Here is a 22,828-nt window from a genome sequence, read left to right as displayed (position 1 = left end):
GAGATTGTGCCGGACCTGATCAATAACCTGTAATTCATGAAACAGAGTATTGCGACCAACTTGGTCCAAGTATAAAATCCCTCTTAAAATGGGACCCTAGATCATAAGTTGCGTGGATTTTAATCATTATACCGTAATATATTTTAAAGATTTAACTTTTTTTTCAAAAAAATAACATCATATCATGATCTATGATAATGATGATTAAAACCCAGTCACCTCTGAAAGCTCACAGGTGTGTGCATTGTTGACTTGTTGTGCGTGTTTTGCGTCTTTAATGGTCCAATTTATTTCACATTGTTTACCTTACGTCCACTTGCATGTCTGACATGGAGTAATCAGTTCGCATTGGTGTATAATTTACTCTTAGAGCAGTAAAACATAGTCTACATACAAGTACACCAATCTCGTAATATGTATATCGGATATCGGTAGAGGCACATAAAATTGAACTCGATCATCGGTAGATATAATCATTCCGAATTCAGGAGCAAAAGCTGAATTTGAAAAAAAAAGAAAATCACGATAATTTCAAAACAGAACTCAAATGGAATTCACCTAAATAGGTATTACATAATTATACAGTTGGTAGCGTCCGTATAACACTAAATATGTAAAATGTACGTTCCGGAATGTTCACCTCCGATTATGTTAACGGGTGACGTCACTGGTAAGAAGTCTGACGTCTGCAAGACAGTGACTGGAGTTAGGCTAGGAGTAACGGTGAGGAATATACATAACATCAACAGTTATTTATTTACTTTATATTTCAGACTGTGTTGCTTGTAAACTAACGGGTGTGTTTCTTTTATTTTAGTGTATAACATAATGTAAACTTAGTATACCAAATAAGTACGAAATTATTGACGCAGTCAACTGTCTTGGTCAGCACCCCAGCCCAGGCGTGAATCAACACTGGCACATTATATCAAAATTAAGATGAGGTATAAAACATACTGTTATAAAAAATATTTATTGTAAGATTTTTTTAGCCTACCAATAAGATGCAATAAAACCCTTGATGGAAAAAGTTCCACCCACCCAATGTATATTTCTTTACAAAACATGTAGAGGAAATATAAATTATCTTTTAGGGCAATAAGGGTGTAACACTTATTTTTCAGATGTCTTTTTCATACAGTCCTTATGAATATAAATAATGTATTTTGATATTGTGATTTTTTTATGTGATTTTAAATGTACACTCCAGGATGGTGGCTGAAGCTCATCTCCTATGTAAACACCTAAATGCCAAGTCTGGACTTCAAAAACAGATTCTGAAAGTTTAACCAGCATTATGGTAAAACTCTTAAAAAAAATGAAATTTTCCTATCCCATTGCTTTTAGACTTGCAATTTAATACATATAATATCATGTAATGATGTGCATTACATTTCAATCACAAGAGGAGAAAATGTTAAATGTTATCAGTAAAATAAGTAATTTTTCATATTGTTTGTTTTGCTTTACAAGTCTGAAATGCAATTTTTTTTAACATACATTTTCTTTTTTAGCCCAAGGACAAAAAGTATACACTTCGAACAGACACAAAAACATATAGGTCCATGCCGAGCTATGAAAGATTTATGCTGAGGGTAAGTTCTATTATTATATAGAATTTAATTGTCAGACATATGGTTATGTCTAAAATTTTACTGTTGTATTTATATCAGTGATAAGCAATATTTTGCACCTGAGCTGACTTACATGTAATCACAAAAAAATGTTATAACTAATTAGATAACCTGAGTCAGTCATGACCTATTGCTATCTGTTTTTAGCTCACCTGAGCTGAAAGCTCAAGTGAGCTTTTGCTGATCACATTTTATCTGTAGTCTGTCTGTCTGTCTAGCTGTCCGTCTGTCTGTAAACTTTCACATTTTCGACTTCTTCTCCAGAACCACTGGCCTATTTCAACCAAACTTGCCACAAACCATCCTTGGGTAAAGGGGATTCAAGTTTGTTCAGATAAAGGGCCACACCCTCAATAAAAGGGAGATAAGAAATAGTGAAAATTTAGTGGGATGTTTTAAAAATTTTCCTCTCAAGAACCACTGGGCCAAAAAAGTTGAAACTTATAGGAAACCTTGTATGTCAAAGTGTAAATACAAATTTAAATTCAAATTTGTTTAAATCATGAGCCCTGGGTTTGGTTGGGGCCACAATGGGGGATCAAAGTTTTACATAGGAATATATAAGAAAAAATCTTTAAAAATTTTCTTCTCAAGAACAGCAAAGCCTTGTTTAGTCATATTGATAAGGAAGCATCATCAAGTAGTGTAGATTCAAGTTTGTTCAAATCATGACCCCCCAGGGGTAGGGAGGGGCCACAATGGGGGATCAATATTTTACATAGGAATACATAGGAAAAAAACTTTAAAATTCTTCTTCTCAAGAATAGCAAAGCCATGAATAGTCATTTTGAAATGGAAGCATCCTCAGGCTGTGTAGATTCAAGTTTGTTTGAATCATGATCCTCTGGGGATAGGATTGGACCATAATGGGAGATCAAAGTTTTACATAGAATATATAGGAAAAAATCTTCTTCTAAAGAACAGAAAAGCCATGATTAATCATGTTTATATGAAAGCATCATCAGGTAGTGTAGATTCAATTTTGTTCAAATCATGAATTCTGGGGTAGGGAGAGGCCACAATTGGGGATCAAGTTTTTACAAAGGCATATGTAGGGAAAAATCTTTAAAAAATTTCTGCTCAAGAACAACAAAACCATATGTTATATTAATATTTCTTATGGCCTGCGGGTGTGTCATCACCTTGACCCGAGGTCATTTGGGCAAGTTCAAGGTCACTGACAAAAAAAAATCATAATTCGTGTTTACACAAAGATTGCTTATGACCTGAAGGTGTGTCATGACCTGACCCAAGGTCATTTGGACAAGTTCAAGGTCACTGACAGAAAAAGTTCATAATTCGTGTTCGGTCTGTATCTTTCCTATGGAGGATCATTTTGGATGTTGGGAGTATCCACTTCACACAAAGATTGTTTATGACCTGAGGGTGTGTCATGATCCTGGCCTATAGTCACATACTGTAGAAAAAATGGATAAATAATGCATCCATACTTTCCAACAGAGAAATACTTCAAAAATTGTTATTAATTTTTCAATGTAATAAAAAACAATATTATTATTAGTATTGCTGTTTTACTAGGCTATGCCAAAGTTTCATTCATTAAAAAAATATAATGAGCAATTACTGGTAAATTTTCTCTCTAAATGTATAAACAATTTTTGAACACCTTTTAGATCCTAAAATACTAGTATTAGTGACTTGGCATCTTCTCTGAAAAACCCAGTGGGGGGTATTTGTCCATATTGGACAGTTCTAGTTTAGTTCTAAAGGAAGTCAACCAGGAGTTATATGTAGAAAATAATAATGTTCTGAAAAAAAACTATGTGTTTTTCCATATGCAAATTCATTTAATATTTTCTTTTTCTTTACAGATGAAAGGGAATTGCAGAAGAATGAATTGATGTTAACATCTCAACATTAAAATTGGCTTAAATTTGAATATGTCTTTTGTTGTGATTGCCTAAAGAGCAATTAGGATCAGGAAATTTGAGGTGAAGGATATCCAGATATGTACCTTCAAAATGTGGATCATTCAACAGATGAAAAGAAAATAAGCCCCTGAAGAAAATTATGTCAAATGCATGAAATGAATATTTTAATTGCACATCATTTTTGTTTCACGCATGTTTACAATATATATGTGAAAAAGAATGTTCAGTGGTCAAAACATATGTTTAACCATGGTTTGGCACATATATGGTACTTATACATTTATCATATGAGCAGTGCATTTAACAAACATGTTAAACACATGTTTCTAAAAACATACGTTACACACACGTTGAACGTAGGTTATTCATACGTGAACCATATGAATAACGTACGTGTGCAACATGTGTGTAACGTATGGTAGTCAATACGTATGTTTAACGTACGTGTCACGCATGATATTCATACGTTTGAAAACGTACGTTTAACATACGTGGTGCTTTTTTCATGTGATACGTACGTGAAGTCACGTACGTATCACATACGTTTAACGTACGTGATACGTACGTGGCACATTTTGCTGTGTACAATAACTTTTTCTAAAGTTGACCAAAGTATCTCAAAATAAAATGTAAATGTTTATGAAGTTTACTGTTAACATATTTTACTTTCATATTTTTATCTATGGGTAAAACGAGTTCTCCCACGGGATCAAAATCCTGTTTAGCCACTTTTAAGCAGCACAAATCACCTTCATTAAACAACCATGATTTTTTTTTTATATTTGTTACTGATTTTCGTTTCGCCACATAAGAATTTTTTTTCGCCACTGTACATTTTTTTTTGTCATTGGCGAAATTGGCGACTCACAGCTCAAGCACTGGTAAAACAATACTTTTTCTGGTCATCACAGAGAGTTGCTAAGTTACTATAAAATAAAACAAGAATAAATAGAGTTTAAAAAATTTTAATCAGTAAAGTAATTGGTGAAACAAATAAAAAAATATGTCAACATAGAGTATATTGGACATATCCTTTTCAAAAATGATTATATCAAAATCAATACAAAAGAGTCACCTGGACCTGAGTACACATCCTTAAAAATAGATCACGCCAAAAAAAAATTACGAAAAACCACTTGGACTTTTGTACACATCCTTAAAATGGTTATAGGAGACTCGATACAAAAAAGGTTTCATAATCTCAATTTTAATAATCAATAATGATATCGTTGTATCAAAAGAAAGGACTAAAGCACACATCCTATGACCATTTTGCTGTAAAAAAAAAAATCATTTTTGAACCACAAAATCTTGGGTAAAAAAAGGAACCCAATAACATAACTCTAAAGAAAAACAACAAACAAAAACTTAATGCAAAATGTCTAATTAAATGTATTTTTCCTTACATTAAAGAAGACACTTTTTCACAAATCTTAATGATTATATTACAGGGGGCATAAAAAATCACAACCTATGTTCAAACAGGAAATTAGAGTTACCTACAACATGCTGTGAAAAAATCTTGATATGCTAAATTGTTCAAATCATTTCTAATCCATAAAAATAACATGTTAAATGGTAGCAGTTATAAACCTGCCTCAAATAATTTCTATTAACACAATAAAGTCCATTTGCATTATCATACATGTATACAGTAATATGGGACATTTTAAATTTCTGAGGGATTTAATAAATTGAAAAGTTAAATAAGTCAACTTTAAAAACCAATTTACCCAAAGCACAATATATATTCAAATTTACAGTAAAGCAAAGAAAATGATAAGTTGATTTCACAGGTGGACAACTTAAAAAATCTTTACAACTTAAATCATTTTTTTCTTTTCATTCTTTAAAACAACAAATTTTCAATCACCAAATCTACAAAATTAAACTTTATAACATTTCTGACTTCACAGAAAAACATACCATTTGACTGTCTACTTCAGAAATTTTCTACAAAATGGCACTAAGATAAAAAGAACACTCTCTATGTTCATAATTTGTGCAAAAAGGGTCCAGCAAACAAAAAACAAAAAAACAAAGCAAACCCTTTGGTAAATGCACCTTCATATCTCATGTTCTTTTTGTATTCATTTGTATGATAGATGGTAAGGAAGCTCTGTAATTAAATTGGTGACCATGTTTGAGAGATCATGTAGTTGCTCACACATTAAAACTTCAATCTTTTCTAGATTTAGATCTTTAGGAGGATTTTGACTTTCTGAACTTGTACAGAAGAGGGCAGGTGGCCTTTTATTCCCTCCAAGGGTTCTGCTAGTTGTTTAGAAACGTTTTCTTTTCTTGTGTCCAAAATATCCAGCCTGCGTTCATATAGCTCATCAATAATTTGTTGGACTTTGAGGTGTACAAATGGGTTCGAATTGGTTGCAATTTTAAAATTTTGCTACTGAATGCCATTTTTGAGCAGGTCAAGTCTTGCTTGCAGTGATTTTGCAGGTCGTCTAAAGCAGCACTCTAAATTTTGATGACTGTCCACATGAACCCCATATAAATAATTGTAATGTCCTCCCCTTTGACGTCCTGATTCGAACTGTGGTCTCCACTGAATGCACGGAACACACCTTGATACGGAGCATTTGTAGTTTTGCAGATTACTGGAGTGTTGATCTCGTTTAGGTCACCTGTCCTGGTTTTTACATATGTGAGCTAATCCTTATCCGAGGTACTTGATTGGCCTAGTTGAGGCTTTTCTACTATAGACTGAACATCTTGTTTTTTTGTTTTTTTGTAGGGAAACTTTTTTCTGTACTCCTCGTTGGAAAGAACCAGAAGTCTCTGATGAGACTGTAGCTCTACTGGTTGTACTTATAAATGAAGATAAAAGTAGCACTTGGACTTGAAACTTTGCAACAGCAATAAATAGAATAATGATCCTTGGTTTAGTCTCTTTTTGTGGCAAGATTTATTGCAATCAGACTAAAACTGTAGGAGGAGTAGCCTTTTAAAACAATTTTACAGACATTTTAATTTAAGTAAAAATGGCAACATCATTCAACAAAATCAAAAAACAATAACACCAATTATGTATCTCAGTGTAGTCTACTTGTATGCCACCCTATACTGAAATCAGACAAAAAGTGTAGGAGGAGTAGCGTTTTGAAAGTATTTCAAGAAAATTTCTATTTTTAGTAACCATGGCAACACCGTTCATCGAAATCCAAAACTGGTAGAGAGAATTATGTATCTTAGTGTAGTCTACTTATGTGTTAAGTTATACTAAAATCAGACCAAAACTGTAGGAGGAGTAGCATTTTGAAGTTATTTCAAAGAAATTTCTATTTTTAGTAATCATGGCAACACCGTTCATCGAAATCAAAAATCAATACACAGAATTATGTATCTTAATGTAGTCTACTTGTTTGCCAAGTTGTACTGAAATCGGACCAAAATGGAAGGAGGAGTAGCGTTTTGAAAATATTTCACAGAAATTTCTATTTTTAGTTAGCATGGCAACACCGTTCATTGAAATCAAAAACCGATACACAGAATCATGTATATTAGTATAGTCTATTTGTGTGCCAAGTTATATTGAAATCAGATAAAACTGTAGGAGGAGTAGCGTTTGAAAGTTTTTCACAGAAATTTCTATTTTTTGTAACCATGGCAACACCGTTAATTGAAATCAAAAACCGATATACAGAATTATATATCTTAGTATAGTCTACTTGTATGCTAAATTATATTGATACCAGATCAAAACTCTAGGAGGAGTAGCATTTTGAATGTATTTCCCAAAAATCTCTATTTTTAGTAACCATGGCAACACCGTTCATTGAAATCAAAAACCGATACACAGAATTATGTATTTTAGTGTAGTCTACATATGTACCAAGTTATATTGAAATCAGACCAAAACTGTAGGAGGAGTAGCGTTTTGAAAAATTGTTTACAGACGGACGGACAGACAGACAGACGACGACGGACACCTTACTATCGCATAAGCTCTTCTGGTCTCTGAACAGTAGAGCTAAAAACGGCAGGATCATAGATGCAAGAAACCATGAAATTAACATGCGTATGATTTAGTATGTCTGAATGGTCGTGCCAGCACTTCCAATTCCTCTCTGTAGACTTAAGAAGGGTCACGTTTTCAATGTGAGAACCAATTTCATCTTTCCCTGAAACAGAAATTCTGCATTGAGTAGTTGTCTTGGAAAGAATTATATAGTATTATTATACTTTCATGTTAAATACTAAAATCTCATTGGTTTAGACGCATTTAACAATCCATAATGTTACCCTCAGCGTTAGCAACACACTTGACAACGGGTAATATTACGAAAATATCACATGCGTTCAAATCATGCGCGTACGGTTCACCGTAGAATTCTCAAAACGTCGGTTGTGCGTTTGAAAGTAGCCGAATAAACGACGTCAATAAAAGCTTGCGTCCGATGTAGCTTACTTCAAAACAACAAACGACAGACGAAACATCCTTGCGAGTGCAAACTTTAGATGATAAAGGACTTTTTGAGTAGCAAACAAACAATAAAGAGGTTGGTAAATCTTTTCCGAAGATTTCTTGTTGAGAAAAATAAAAGCGGGGAGTTTGAAAGCTTTCTAAGCGTGAACTTAACGACGATCTCCGAATTTTTTTTTTATATCATCCGAAATCAATAAGACATTCAGTATAATAAAATAAATAGTGCACGTTTTTGAGGGTAACAGTTGAAATTGACACCCCAAGGAAAACCATTGTCAACCTCCGCTGACGCGTCGGTTGACAATGGTTTTCCTTGGGGTGTCAATTTCAACTGTTACCCTCAAAAACGTGCACTATTTATATAATACCATACTGCAGCAAGATGTGGGTACCCTAGAGTTATTAACGGGTTCATCGATTTATATTCTCATGTGAATGAAGTTAAAATGTCAAGACAAGATTATATTAGCATGTTAGCATGTAATGTATCTGTAAAAAAACAAAGTTATTAACAAAGAGTTATTATACCCCTGCTCAGACGAGAGGGGGTATACTGTTAAAAATTACCCTTGTGGGTATTTTATCTGTCTGACATATTTTCTTTGCAGTTTTCTCAGCAACTACTTATCACAGATGCTTGACATTTTAGCACACTGTTGTTTAGGCATGCCATATAGTGCGATTCATGAGAGCATATATATTTACATCAGAGCGGGGATATTACAAGTGACCATTGGCTCACAGACATTTTGTTGTTCTTGATTTGTATGCAAAGAAATTTAATATTAATTGTAATCATTATCTTTTAAGGACAAGTCATTGAAGGAATTTGGAAGGATTTTGAAGAGGGGAATGTACTGAAGGGTATTGGAAAGTTCTTTCAATTTATAAACATTTTATTACTTGTGAACATAAGCTGAAAAGCTTGTGCAAGTTTTCCTGATTACAATTTGTTGTCTATCTGTCTGAATGTAAACTTTTTAAATTCTTGACATTCAACAGAATCACTAGTACCATTTTCTACCAAACTTGCCTCAAACCATCTTTGGTGAAAGGAAGAGACACTTTGTCAAAGGGAAATAATTAGGAATTGATGAAATTTAGTTGGATCTTTCAAAAATATCCACAATGAAGAACAAGAAGTCTGTGAGCCAATGCTCACTAGTAATACCCCCGCTTTGATGTGAATGTACACAAGTTCAGACAGACACAAGGATGAACAAGAAGTTGACATCAGATTCATACAAAAATGAATCCCACCATATTGCAGGCCTAACCAAAGAGTGTGCTAAAATTTCAAGCATCTGCAATTAGTAATTGCTGAGAAAACTGCACCAAAATTTGTTATGTATGGTACGAACAGACGCACGGATTAACAGGAAGTTGACATCAGATTCGTACAAAAATGAATCCCACCAGATGGCATGCCTAAACAAAGAATGTTCTAAAATTTCAAACATCTGCAATTAGTAGTTGCTAAGAAAACTGCGACTAAAATTTGTTATGTATGGTACGGACAGACGCACGGATTAACAGGAAGTTGACATCAGATTCGTACAAAAATGATTCCCACCATATGGCATGTCTAAACAAAGAGTGTGCTTAAATTTCAAGCATCTGTGATGAGTAGTTGCTGAGAAAACTGTGACGAAAATTTTGTTACGGACAGACAGACAGACACACAATAGTAAAACAGTATACCCCCTCTCCTTCGAAGCGGGGGTATAATGACTGATCCAGAAATATATCTCAGGTTTATTCAAATCGGGGTATTGTAGGGTTTAGTGGGGCCACAATGGGAAATTCAAGTAACATCTACTTTGAGTATGTAGAAAAAATCTGCTGAAGAACAACAGGACTACATTGTTAATATATGCATCTTCAGTTAGTGAAAATTCAGTTTAGTTCAAAGAGTTTTACAAGGAGATTTGTAGGTGATAACCGGGCCACACTAATTCATATTAATAATGAAACATTTTCAAGTTGTGCGTATGCAGTTTCTTCTCAAAATGTAGGATAAGGGTGGGTCATTTCAGAATCTCATTCTTCAGAACAGGGCAATATTCATATTGAAGCATCTCCATGTATTGCTGTTTCAGCATTGGTTAAATCTTTCTCCTTGAATCTATGTTGGATGCAATATGGGGTCAAAATATTTTATGAGGGAACAGCCTGTCAAGGTGACTTGGATCAGCATTGTGGTCAATTGGCCTTGTGTAATTTAAGTAGGGTAGACTGACGTTGAAGAACTAACATTATTAGCTCTAATGGTCAGAGACCAGAAGAGCTTATGCGATAGTAAGGTATCCGTCGTCCGTCCGTCCGTCTGTAAACAATTTTTCAAAATGCTACTCCTCCTACAGTTTTGGTCAGATTTCAGTATAACTTGGCACACAAGTAGACTACACTAAGATACATAATTCTGTGTATCGGTTTTTGATTTCAATGAACGATGTTGCCATGGTTACTAAAAATAGACATTTCTGTGAAAAACATTCAAAATGCTACTCCTCCTACAGTTTTGGTTTGATTTCAATATAACTTGGCACAAGTAGACTACACTAAGATGCATAATTCTGTGTATCGGTTTTTGATTTCGACGAACGGTGTTGCCATGGTTACTAAAAATAGAAATTTCTGTGAAAAACATTCAAAATGCTACTCCTCCTACAGTTTTGATCTGATTTCAATATAACTTGGCGCACAAGTAGACTATAATAAGATACATAATTCTGTGTATCGGTTTTTGATTTCGTTGTTGCCATGGTTACTAAAAATAGAAATTTCTGTGAAAAACATTCAAAATGCTACTCCTCCTACAGTTTTGATCTGATTTCAATATAACTTGGCACACAATTAGACTATAATAAGATACATAATTCGGTGTATCGGTTTTTGATTTCGGTGTTGCCATGGTTACTAAAAATAGAAATTTCTGTGAAATACTTTCAAAATGCTACTCCTCCTACAGTTTTTATCTGATTTCAATATAACTTGGCACACAAGTAGACTATACTAAGATGCGTAATTCTGTGTATCGGTTTTTGATTTCGATGAACGATGTTGCCATGGTTACTAAAAATAGAAATTTTTGTGAAATACTTTCAAAATGCTACTCCTCCTACACTTTTTATCTGATTTCAATATTACTTGGCACACAAGTAGACTATAATAAGATACATAATTCTGTGTATCGGTTTTTGATTTCAATAAACGGTGTTGCCATGCTAACTAAAAATAGAAATTTCTGTGAAATACTTTCAAAATGCTACTCCTCTTACAGTTTTGGTCTGATTTCAGTATAACTTGGCAAACAAGTAGACTACACTAAGATACATAATTCTTTATATTGATTTTCTGATTTCGATGAACATTGTTGCCATGGTTACTAAAAATAGAAATTTCCTGAAATACCTTCAAAATGTTTCCCCTACAGTTTTGGTCTAATTTTAGTATTACTTAGCTCACAAGTAAACTACACTAAGATACATTATTCTCTGTACCAGTTTCGGATTTCGATGAACAGTGTAGCCATGGTACTAAAAATAGAAATTTCCTTGAAATACCTTCAAAATGCTTCTCCTCCTACAGTTTTGGTCTAATTTTAGTATAACTTAGCACACAATTAGACTACACTAAGATACATAATTCTCTGTACCAGTTTTGGATTTCAATGAACGGTGTTGCCATGGTTACTAAAAATAGAAATTTTCTTGAAATACTTTCAAAACGCTACTCCTCCTACACTTTTAGTCTGATTTCAGTATAATGTGGCATACAAGTAGACTACAGAGATACATAATTGGTGTTATTGTTTTTTGATTTTGTTGAATGATGTTGCCATGGTTACTTAAATCAAAATTTCTGTAAAATTGTTTTAAAAGGCTACTCCCCCTACAGTTTTAGTCTGTTATAATAATAAATCTTGCCACAAAAGACTAAACCAAGGATCATTATTCTGTTTATTGCTGTTGCAAAATTTCAAGTCCAAGTGCTACTTTTATCTTCCTTTATAAATACAACCAGTAGAGCTACAGTCTCATCAGAGACTTCTGGTTAAATGACTTGATCATATTGATTTAAAAAAAAATCAGATAAGTTGCTTAAATGAATCTAACAACCTGTTAATGAGGTTTATTTTTATGCCCCTGGATCGAAAGATTCCGGGGGTAAATTGTTTTTGTCCTGTTTGTCTGTCTGTCTGTGGTCAACTTTAACCTAGCCCATAACTAGTTTCCTGCGGATTGGAGAAGTTTGAAGAACGCATTGAACAACTAACAGGGGAACATAAAAATATAATAGTTATGGGTGATTTTAATGTGGATGAACATAAGACAAACCGCTTAAAAACTACTATGAAAAACCTTGGATTTCGGCAACTAATAAAAAGCCAATCGTGAGACAAAAGAATCCAGTACTTTAATCGATCATAAATATGTAACTAGTCAAGATAAGTACCCTACTTCAGGAGTTTTACCAATAGGAATAAGTGACCATAACATGATCTACACTGTAAATGGTAAAATTAAATCTGGTGCAAACAATCATGTTCACATTAAATATAGAAATTTTAAGAATTTGAATGAAAGTAGTTTTCAAGAAGATCTGAACACTATTGACTGGAGTCCCCTTTATGAAATGGTGGATATTGAGTCCATGTGGGAGTTCTTTTACTCTAACTTTTTTGAAATAGTGGACAAACACATGCCTTTAAAAGAAAGAAGAATCAACTCGCAATCGGAAGAATGGATAAATGACGATAAACTTACAGAAATGCACTATCGTGAACACCTCTATAAAATGGCGGTACGCACAAATGATGACCACGCATGGAGTCTCTACCGGGCATCGAGAAACAGGCTACTGGTTAGATCCGAGAAGCTACGCATGCATTTGTCGAAGAAGCAATTACCAAGACAGAAAACAAGCCCAAAGACATGTGGGACAAACTTAAGCAATTTTACCATCTAAGAAAACTAGTACAACCTGTACATTTCTTAAGGACAACAACATAGTTTTTAAAGATTCAAAAGATATTGCCGAATGTTTTAACAATTATTTTTAATATATTCGATCAGTGCATATTATCTATTCAAGATATATTACTAAAGTCAGGTACTCTTCACACAATTGCTCCGAAGAAAATAGTTCCATTCATGATCAGTAGATAAAAGGTTACAACAAATATTAAGAATAATCATGTATATTTAATACGTTAAAGAAAACAAAATTAACGTTAAAAGATTTTAAGAAAATCACTTTTTCCCCAGAAAAGCAAATAAAAAGTTTTCATATTCCCACGCTCGCTGCCTCCTCAGTCTTTTTCACGAAAATATATAGGTCACACTTCGATTGATAATGATAAATCTTTTCACCAATTATATTACTGTCATGATTATTGTTTGTTAATTGCCGTATATTTTCTTTTGAGTTAGAATGTTAATCATTAACTGTGTGTTTTTTCTCTCTTTTTTTAAATAACGGAATGGTTATTATGGTTAAACACTTCTCGGCAAAGCAACGTGATTTTCCGAGCTCGGAAAGATCTTCGCACGTGTGTAGACCTAGGCTATTTGGTCTTGCAAGAACAGGTGTGTGCACCGTTCCCTTGTGACGCTTAGATCAGTAGACTGGGTATCAGTACTTGCTACGGACATAAAGAAGTTTAGAACTATACACCAGTTTCATAACAAGTGCAGGTTTTTTACTCAAGGTGAAGCCGTAGACTGGGCTAGAGAGGCTGAGTTATGGTCATCGATCTAACATGAAAATGTACTATTTTTGTAAATAAAAACATTTCTAGAAACAAAAATAAAATGAAGTTTATCTTCAAAACGTCTGTATATTCAAAATCAGTATATGGTGGAGGAATATTCAGTGATGCTCCATAGCCGCAACCGATCTCGCGCTTTCCTTTGCGTTTAACAACGGCCGTCAATGCATCACTGGACGAGTTCATTGATTACTCTAAAAGGTGACAGGTTTGACCATCTTTAACATCTGCCTATACTTTGAGTGATAGTACTTTTTAATAGCACAAAATTAAAAAAATAAATTAAAATCTATCCTTGATAGATCTAAAGTTTTGCTTTTTATGAAAATGGGCTATCTTTGATAATCCATAACGGCTTGGACTTGTTTTGATTTTTTTTTTTTACAGAAGATTTTATCATTGGAAAGTTAGATGGTACACATGTAGCACAGGCCCATAGTACGCGGGATTTTTTGGGAGTCCCCCCCCCCCTTTCACTTTGAAAACGTTGCTATAGGCCTGTAACATGCTACTTTGATTAAATATTCCTGAAAATGAGTGAGGCGTTAAATACAATTTTAAAATTATGCAATTAGTTATATCTAGTTTATGTTCTATGTGAAATTAAAACTATTTTTATGCATGTGCAACTTTGTGATAAAGTCACTACATGCATGTAACGTTATATAGGCCCCTATGTACATGCAGTTTGTTTCCTACTATATTCAACAAAAGATGTTGAAACTCAGTAGCCTAAATATTATGTCATTTTCGGATATTTATGTATAAGACACTTTTATAGTTGACTTTCTACAGCTTGAGTATCTCTGACGTTTTGTCAGTAAATACTTGTTTTTTTTTTATTAGAAATCATCTGAGCACAATGAAAATTCGAATAAATTAAAAGTCGAATATCTTGGATATGGGGTAACCCATATCTATTCTTGTTGTAACATTGGTCTTGAGTTAGGAAAACATTTTGATGACACTTTACCTACTGTCCAAGAACAAATGCCCCACAATTCTTTTACAATACCAAGTTTAACAGGTCGAGGAAACTACCATATATGGATATTGCTGTCATTACGCACAGAGGTGCTTACAGCGAGCAATCGTCCAGTCCAAAGAATGAGCTGAAAAGCGTGATGCTCTGCTACATGTTTTTATTTTACTACAAACACGTGGGTCAGGCAAATTTAGGACACGATTTCAAATGACTGCGGGAAAGTCAACTAATAATTATTTTTTAATATTTTTGTGAAAAACACGAAGAATAGGTACTAATTAAGATTTTCCATGCTCACTTTAACAAAATCAATTTTCCGTGTAAAATAGTGCGTTGAAATACCGCTCACAAAGTCTTCACAAGTAAATAAGAACCCCGTTTTTATAACTTAATATTCGTAATTTTGCCATGCTACTGGTGTTATTCGTTGTTACTTTGTTATTTGTTTACTAGTAATTAAAAGTTAACGCAGTTATAAAAACATGTCTACTGCTGTAGGGTATTTTAATTCTCATGTACATTGATCATAGAACGTGTATTGAGTAGCATATATATCGAAGTTGTATACGTCGTAAACAATGAAAATACGTGAGTACACCTCAAAGTCGATTTGTTTTGGACCAGGGAATTCATACTGACTGATAGTACAGCACAGGAAAACAGCTCTGAAGGCTATTGTCAACAAAAGGACTTATACAATGGAGTGGAGAACACCCCAATTTTACCGTTGTAAAACATTTATATGTAAATGTGAGCATGGAACTAGTAGATAATGATGTATATATCATATTAAGTGTGTAAAATGCTTGGAAAAATGCTTTATGTCTTTCCGAGAGCGATTTCAAAAACTGGCCTTTTGGAAACGTACATGTAGTATTTTGTGTAGTAACCCATAATGCAACTCATTTAGCTGATTGGTCGGTTTGTCAGTCACATTGAGTGCCTCATTTAGCATGTAAATTTATTCTGACGTCACACAAAATAATTTCCTCGACCTTTTAACTACTGAATTTGTTGCAAATGAGATAAAGCATATGTCTGTATCTAAAGCAACAGGTTTGGATGGTATCTCTGTCAAACTTTTAAAACTTTCCTCAAATAGTATATGTGATGTTCTAACATATATTTTCATTTTTTCTTTATCTTCATGTAACTTTGTAGATGATTGGAAAAAAGCACGTGTTGTACCACTTTTTAAATCAGGGAATGAATGTTTAGTTAACAACTATCGGCCTGTATCCATTTTACCTTGTGTCAGCAAAATTTTAAAGAGACACGTTTTTAATTCATTTTATGAATATCTGTCGGTAAATTCCTTAATAACAGATTGTCAGTCTGGTTTTAGACACAAACACTCATGTGAAAGTACTCTTACTTCTGTAGTAGATAGATGGCTTAAAAATATTGACGAAGGTAAACTTACGGGTGTACTTTTCGTAGATTTAAGGAGAGCGTTTGACACTGTCAATCACAAGGTTTTATTACACAAACTTAAGTCTTTTGGTATATGTAATGATACTTTTGAATGGTTCAAATCATATTTAACAAATCGTGTACAGAAAGTTATTTGGAAAAGTGATCTATCAGATGAAAAAAATGTAACTATTGGGGTTCGAAAAGGCTCTGTTTTAGGCCCACTGTTTTTTATCCTGTACATTAATGTCTATCCACAAGCACTGAAACACTCTCATGTAAATATGTATGCAGACGATACTTCTCAAGATGTAACAGATAAGTCAGTAGAAATCATAGATGTGTGAAGACCTTAAACATATACTGAAACGCAGTATATGTTGGATTGAGCAAAATAAATCAAGCATAAATTTGTCTAAAACTCAATGTATGCTTGTTGGAACGGTGCAAAGATTTATCAAAATGTCGAAAATTAAATTTAGTTGTAAATAACCATGTTATAGAATGTATTAAGGAGTCAAAATTGCTTGGTATTATTATTGATGATACTTTGTCCTGGAAAAGTCATATCGAAGCACTTGTATGCAAGATATCCAAGAAAATTGGCATTTTAAGACGAATAAGATATTTTATGTCAAATGATGCATTGTTGAAGATTTTTAATATTATGATTTTTCCTCATTTTACATATTGTTATACCATATGGAGCAATCCAAGAAATTCTGAAAATGTGAAAAAGCTTTTAATTTTACAAAAACGTGCTGCTAGGGTCAATTTGAACATAAGAATTTTTCAAACACCATCTTTTCTCATGTTTGAACAACTTAACTGGATGCCTCTACCAGATTATTTTATCTATAGAAAAGTCATTTTAGTGTATAAAGTATTACATGGATTAATGCCAGATTACTTAAATGTTTTTTAAATATGTATCAGAAGTTAGCCAGAGGCAAACAAGAAAATCCAACTCAAATTTATTGTATGTACCCAGGACAAAGACTGAGTATTATAAGAGATCTTTCAGTGTTTCAGGTTGCAAAACGTCGAATACCCTATGTGAAAACACCAGAAATTCAACAAGTGTTATATGTTTTAAGAGAAACTATCTTACAGAATATCACCATACATTTTAATTTTGTTTTGTATTTACTTATTTTATATTTCACATTTATTATTTATCTTATATGTACTCTATTTCTTTTAAACTGTGTTTTACTAATACCTGTCTGTATGTAATGCAGGACCATATTGAAAACTAGCATTGTTGCTAAACTATGTCATCCTGGATAAATAGAGGCTTTATTATTAAGGTCTTCCGTCTTCACGGAAGACCTTATAGTGATTCCACTGTTTCTTATTAGGGTCTTCCGAGCTTCCTTCGGAAGACCCTACTGTTATTCTACTGTTTCTTATTATTATTTTATTTTTTTTTTCCCGCCGATTTTCAGCAGGCGATTTCTCGGAGACCTTTCGTCCGATTGCTATGAAACTTTCAGGGTAGATACAGTGTATTATTGCCTAAAAACGGTTTTTTCAAAGAACAAGGTACGGTTTCAATACAAGTCTTGCCCTGTGTTTTTCTTAAAAATAAAAGTGATGTAAAAAAATTAAAACTCATTTTGAATTATTGAAATTCCATGCAGAAAGATCATACAAATCTTTTTTCTCACATGACCTTCCAAATGCTAATTGTGACGTCATTAACTTGTGCATTTTCCCGTATTTTCTTAGAAAGTTGCAGAAGACATCAATTTTCAATGGAATTTTCTTTCAGATAATATTGTCCACAGGCATCGCCCACAAAGATTTTGAGATATGTGATTTTTCAAAGAATTTTACACAACATATCCAAAAATTAACGTGGGCAACGGCTGTGGACACTATTTTCTTAAGGAAAATAACCCTTGAAATGGGTCATTTTGAGCCTTTTTCTGTTTAAAATAGAGAAATGCATCAAATTAATGACGTCATATATCCAGAATGGTACTCCATCATGCTATATTCTTTCCTGATTTATTACAGTCATATACTCAACTAATATTTAAGCCAGTTTCAAAACTTTTTGAAAACATTAAATTTTTAGGGCACAATAAAACTAAAACCATACCTTCTTCTTTTTGATATATACCCCCGTTCATGAGTTATTGCCCTTTAATCGATATTTGGAGGGTCTCTTGTCCAGTAGAATTCTCAATAACGACACATGATATTTGCATGAAAACTGGAGAATTTGTAACTAATACATTGCAGATGCGCAGAACATTAAAATTGTAGGCTAATTTTTATAAGTTCGGAAGCTATGTGACGGCAAGTTTTAAGAATTATTTTTCCATGAAATTTTGCTGCTTTTTGTTTAATAACTTTTAAACTGATAAAAATTTGGTAAGACATATAGAATAAAAGTTGTGTGTAATTACGAGAGCTTTCAGATAACATCAAGAAAAAGGGGCTGGCCCCTATATTCAGGGGACAGCAGGTCATAGAAGTATGTTTTGGATAGCTAGAAATATTAAAATATTATGAAAAAGTTTGAATGACATAATTTCTAACATATTAAATCTTGTCATGTGGTATAAAGAGAAACAAGCTCCGTGCTATATTTTATTCTATTTTATATAATAATTATTCGAGAATCGTACAGGAACAAGTTGTCTACAAACAAGCCACGCCTTTTAGGGCATCGTAACACATGCTTGAACGGTTTTAGATAGTTGTTGTGTTTTAAATAAATTGCTTTGATTCGATTTCTCTGTTTTCTGTTATTTAAATCGTTTATAAAGCAAGTTATTTACACAAGTAAAGGTAAATCAACATTTACAAATGCATCCGTATAGAAAAAGTCTTAATCGGGGCCTCTTGTTTGTAACCTGGATGTAAACAATCACGAGCGGCATTGTGGGAAGAAGACACTAAAGACCCGATATACGAAAAACGTGATTTGATCTGATGCTTTGTTGGCAAATATTTAAAAAACAAAAGTGTAGTTTAGTATAGCATAATGCTTCATAATCGATAATTTTTAAAAATAAATCATGTATTACATTTAATTTATTTTATTTTTTGAAAAATCATCAGGTCGAATATCAGGTTTTTAGTATATCAAGTCTTTAGTACGTCCCCGAAAGTAGCCATGCAAGTCGGAATTACAGACAGAAAATGGGAAGAAAATATGTGAAGTTGACAGTAGTACATTTTCTTAACGTACGAGCCGTATGTAGACATGCATGTTAAATCCACATCTACGAAGCACATAAAATCCTTGGTTGCGTACAGGGAGCATTAGTTTCAAAGGGATATATATATTCTTGCGCAAATTGTTTACGAGGAAATTCTGACGATCACATTAACAGCGATGAACAGTCTTGTGTCGGAGTTTTCTGTGATAAATGTAGCGAGTGATGAAACAGTTCACGGTGACATTTTAATATATGATTGGCGTGGACCATGGAAATGAAGGTTAGAATTTTTCTTATCTAAAATTTAACAGCTGCTTACAGCACTGATGTTTACATGTATATGCCAGCAAATGTATAAATGTACGCACAAACACTGATGTATGTTATCTATTTTATGGTTCAGTCTCTGTCTGTTAGCCCTGACATGACATTGTCAAATCCCCATTGCTTTACCTTATATTTAAATGCATGAGAGCATGTAATTTCACCAAGACTTATTTTTTTTTATTGAAACAAAAAAAATGCAAAAAATCAACAATACACTATCTAACATACTACATGTATAAACATGATAATTATTGTTATATATTCTTGAACAAGTATGAATAGCTGTTATAACTAGGGCCTTAATTAATATTATGATTTGTTATACCTTTAAAAATTTGTTCTTATATAAATCTATACCAGTGTACACTCAAAATGTCTAACATTTCCAAGGTTTTATGAGCAATCATAAAAAAATCTATGTTGAACCGCAAAGTGAGATATTGAACCTGTCGATGAGATCATTGGACTGCTTACATATTACAGTATGCGCGGGATTAGTTAAATCTCATTTGCATTCGTTGGTGTTCGAAAGTTACGGAATTGACAGAGTTTTACCTCAGTGCTGGTAAAGGAAATTTACATCACGGAAGCCACTACAAAATACATGTATGTCAAACAAAATAAGAAAGTAAAAGATATTGACCGTGTTCTCGGGGTAAAATGCAATTTGCTGACCCTTTGAACCAAACTGTTTCCCTTCGGCCTGATGGCCTCAGGCAAATAGTTTGGTTCTCGGGTCCGACAAAACACATGTTGCCCTCGAACCCAGTTAGTAAATGTGTATTATTATTGGAAAATCTCAAAAATGTCAGTTAAATTGAAAAGAAATTTGGAAATATATTTATACATAAAAGTTTGAATTATTTCTGTGATAAGACTGCAGGATTGATTTGTGTTTTGTTTATTGCCCCTTCAAGTTTTTTTAGTCATATTATTATGCCACCACTGGTGGAGGCCTGCAAATATAGACCTGTACTTGACACTTATGGCCTTTGGGAAGTGAGGGATCTTTTTCGTGCCAGCACCTTCTGTGACACAGAACCTCGGTTCATACAGTTTCATCCGAGGAACCTATCTCCACATCCAGCTGTGGGATTCGAACCTGTGACGTAAGGATCAGCTTAAACTTAGAGTGGTATTTGGGTTATACAGTAAAACACGCTTACTGCGAACAGACTTAAATAAGGAATTGAAGCATATATAGTGAAGTGATTTTCATTCCCTGTGGATTTAAAACATACTGAAAACTAAACTGAAAAATGAATACATTTATAATGAATCAAAAATATTTGTCCCTGGCACTTATAAGCATGTTTTACTGTAATGACAAAATAATGGGGATTTGTTTTCACAGTGGCTGTATATTGTGAATAATTTAATAAGTCGATAGCAACTTTTCAGTTTTAAACTAATCTCGTTCAAGCAGATGCTTGTCTGTCTCCGTAAACTCCAACGAGCAGGAGTTTATGGAGACAGTCGAGCATCTGCTTGAATGAGACTAGTTTTACATATGCTATCTACATGATCTAAGTGGTAATTTTTAAAAAAAAATATGTATACTGGTATATTATTTAAAAAGTACATATTATACAAAAAATACCGACTAACCGGTTATGAAAATCATAACCCGTCATCCCATACTAAACCGGTTACTATATTTCTGACTGATTAGATGGTTACCCAGTTGACCATTGCCATCCCTAAAAATTTTTTTACATGTGTAAGTTATGTGCATTTCCTTTGTGAAATCATGAAAAAAAAACTCCTAAGTAATCCCTATTTATATTATATTTTGTAATTACATTCTCAAAATTGACTGCATGTAAACATCTATTTAATAGAGTACTTTTTACAAATAATACACGGAAAATGTGACAGTATCTTTGAACTCTATTTGATGGTTTCATTAGGGGTGTCAATGAATATTCGAGTACTCGACTATCATTCAATCATACTGACTATCGACTAAAATTTGTTAAGTCGGTTGTTCGTTTAAAAATTCAGTAAACAAAAATTGGATCTGCTCAGTTCATTTATTAACGTTTCAGTGTTCAAACTCAGGGAAAGGCTTAACCAGTCTTTGTTAATTGGAATTTTGTTGTTCGACAAACATGCATTGGCATACTTTAAAAGATGTCGGATCCAAATTGTAAAGTTTCAACCTGCGATTTCGTAAGATCTCAGATCTCATATAATGCAACTACCAATTAATGAAGAATAATAAAACTTTATAAATACATGTAAATTGGGGAATGGTTATGAGCATAATTCAAAGGTGTTTCTTTCTGATATTAATATCAATCATTTTTAAATTGTATTGATTGAATGCAAAAAATCTCATAGTTAAAATTTTGTTTTTATAAGAGTTACACTTTAATTGTTTAACAATCACGGGTCACTGACAAGACACATTCAAATGGCTTCAGGTAAGAAATCAATAACGGGTACATGTACCAGCAGCAGGAAAAGAAAGGATAAATACGAGCATTTGATGTTCTGTATATAGATAAAATGTGCAGTCAGTGATTTTTTTAGAGCCGACTTGGGGCCGAAATTCGGCCCCAGTCCCAATTGAAAATATGCCTGTATTTTCCCAAAATGTAATGGAAGTTTTCCCAAAGAAAAACTTACAAAATATGTGATCAAATTTAGTTTGTTTATTGCATGTTTTTCAAGCAGGTTTTGTTGTTCAGGTGGCAGGGGATAGTTTCATACTAAAGACCCGGTCAAATTTCTTAAAGAATTGAGATATCCCCTGTTTGATGTGATATTTATGTAGAAAAATGATTAGAATAATTATGGGACACATTTGCAGTGTAGCAGAGTGCTTGCTGAAATAAATGATGTGCAACATGTAGGTGTCACTATGACGCTTCTATACATGCAGAGTTGTAAATGCGAACCTAAGACACATGGTCAGTTGCAGAGGAAATTCACTGAAAAGCAGTAGGCCTTAGAAGAAGGTGTGCATCTCAGAGGGAAGGTGAATGGCCCCATATCAATTGGTGAATTTTCATTAGGGCATGCATTGATTTACAGACTACTGGGTGTTTTATCCTGCTCGCTCGGGCCTGGGGGTGGGTTGTATGGGTGCGACTGAGGCCCAAATCTTGGAAAAACAAGCCAAAATTTGGGGAGACCCCAGGTGTATTTTTGGTACATGTGCACTCTACTAGGCAAATTA

The 22,828-nt window shown here is 33.5% G+C and overlaps 1 long non-coding RNA gene across 2 annotated transcripts in view; it reads left to right on the top strand.

Annotated features, from left to right (window-relative positions):
* Positions 1-1,209: 1,209 nt before the first annotated feature.
* The window catches only part of LOC133200049 (uncharacterized), a 127,492-nt gene continuing 105,873 nt past the window's right edge, over positions 1,210-22,828 (top strand). Inside the window, exons 1-3 of one of the 2 annotated variants that reach the window (XR_009722876.1) lie at positions 1,210-1,300; positions 1,521-1,595; positions 3,467-3,534. This is a non-coding gene — a long non-coding RNA (uncharacterized LOC133200049). Of the gene's footprint in view, positions 1,301-1,520; positions 1,596-3,466; positions 3,535-22,828 lie in introns of those variants that run through there. The other variant, XR_009722875.1, reaches the window with a different exon arrangement.

Source organism: Saccostrea echinata, unplaced genomic scaffold (assembly GCF_033153115.1).
Source record: "Saccostrea echinata isolate AGI-Se365-2 ecotype Australia unplaced genomic scaffold, CSIRO_AGI_Sech_v1 ptg000036l, whole genome shotgun sequence".
NCBI lineage: Eukaryota > Metazoa > Mollusca > Bivalvia > Ostreida > Ostreidae > Saccostrea > Saccostrea echinata.
The sequence above is the reverse complement of the archived record's forward strand: the minus strand, read 5'-3'. Positions and strand labels throughout refer to the sequence as shown.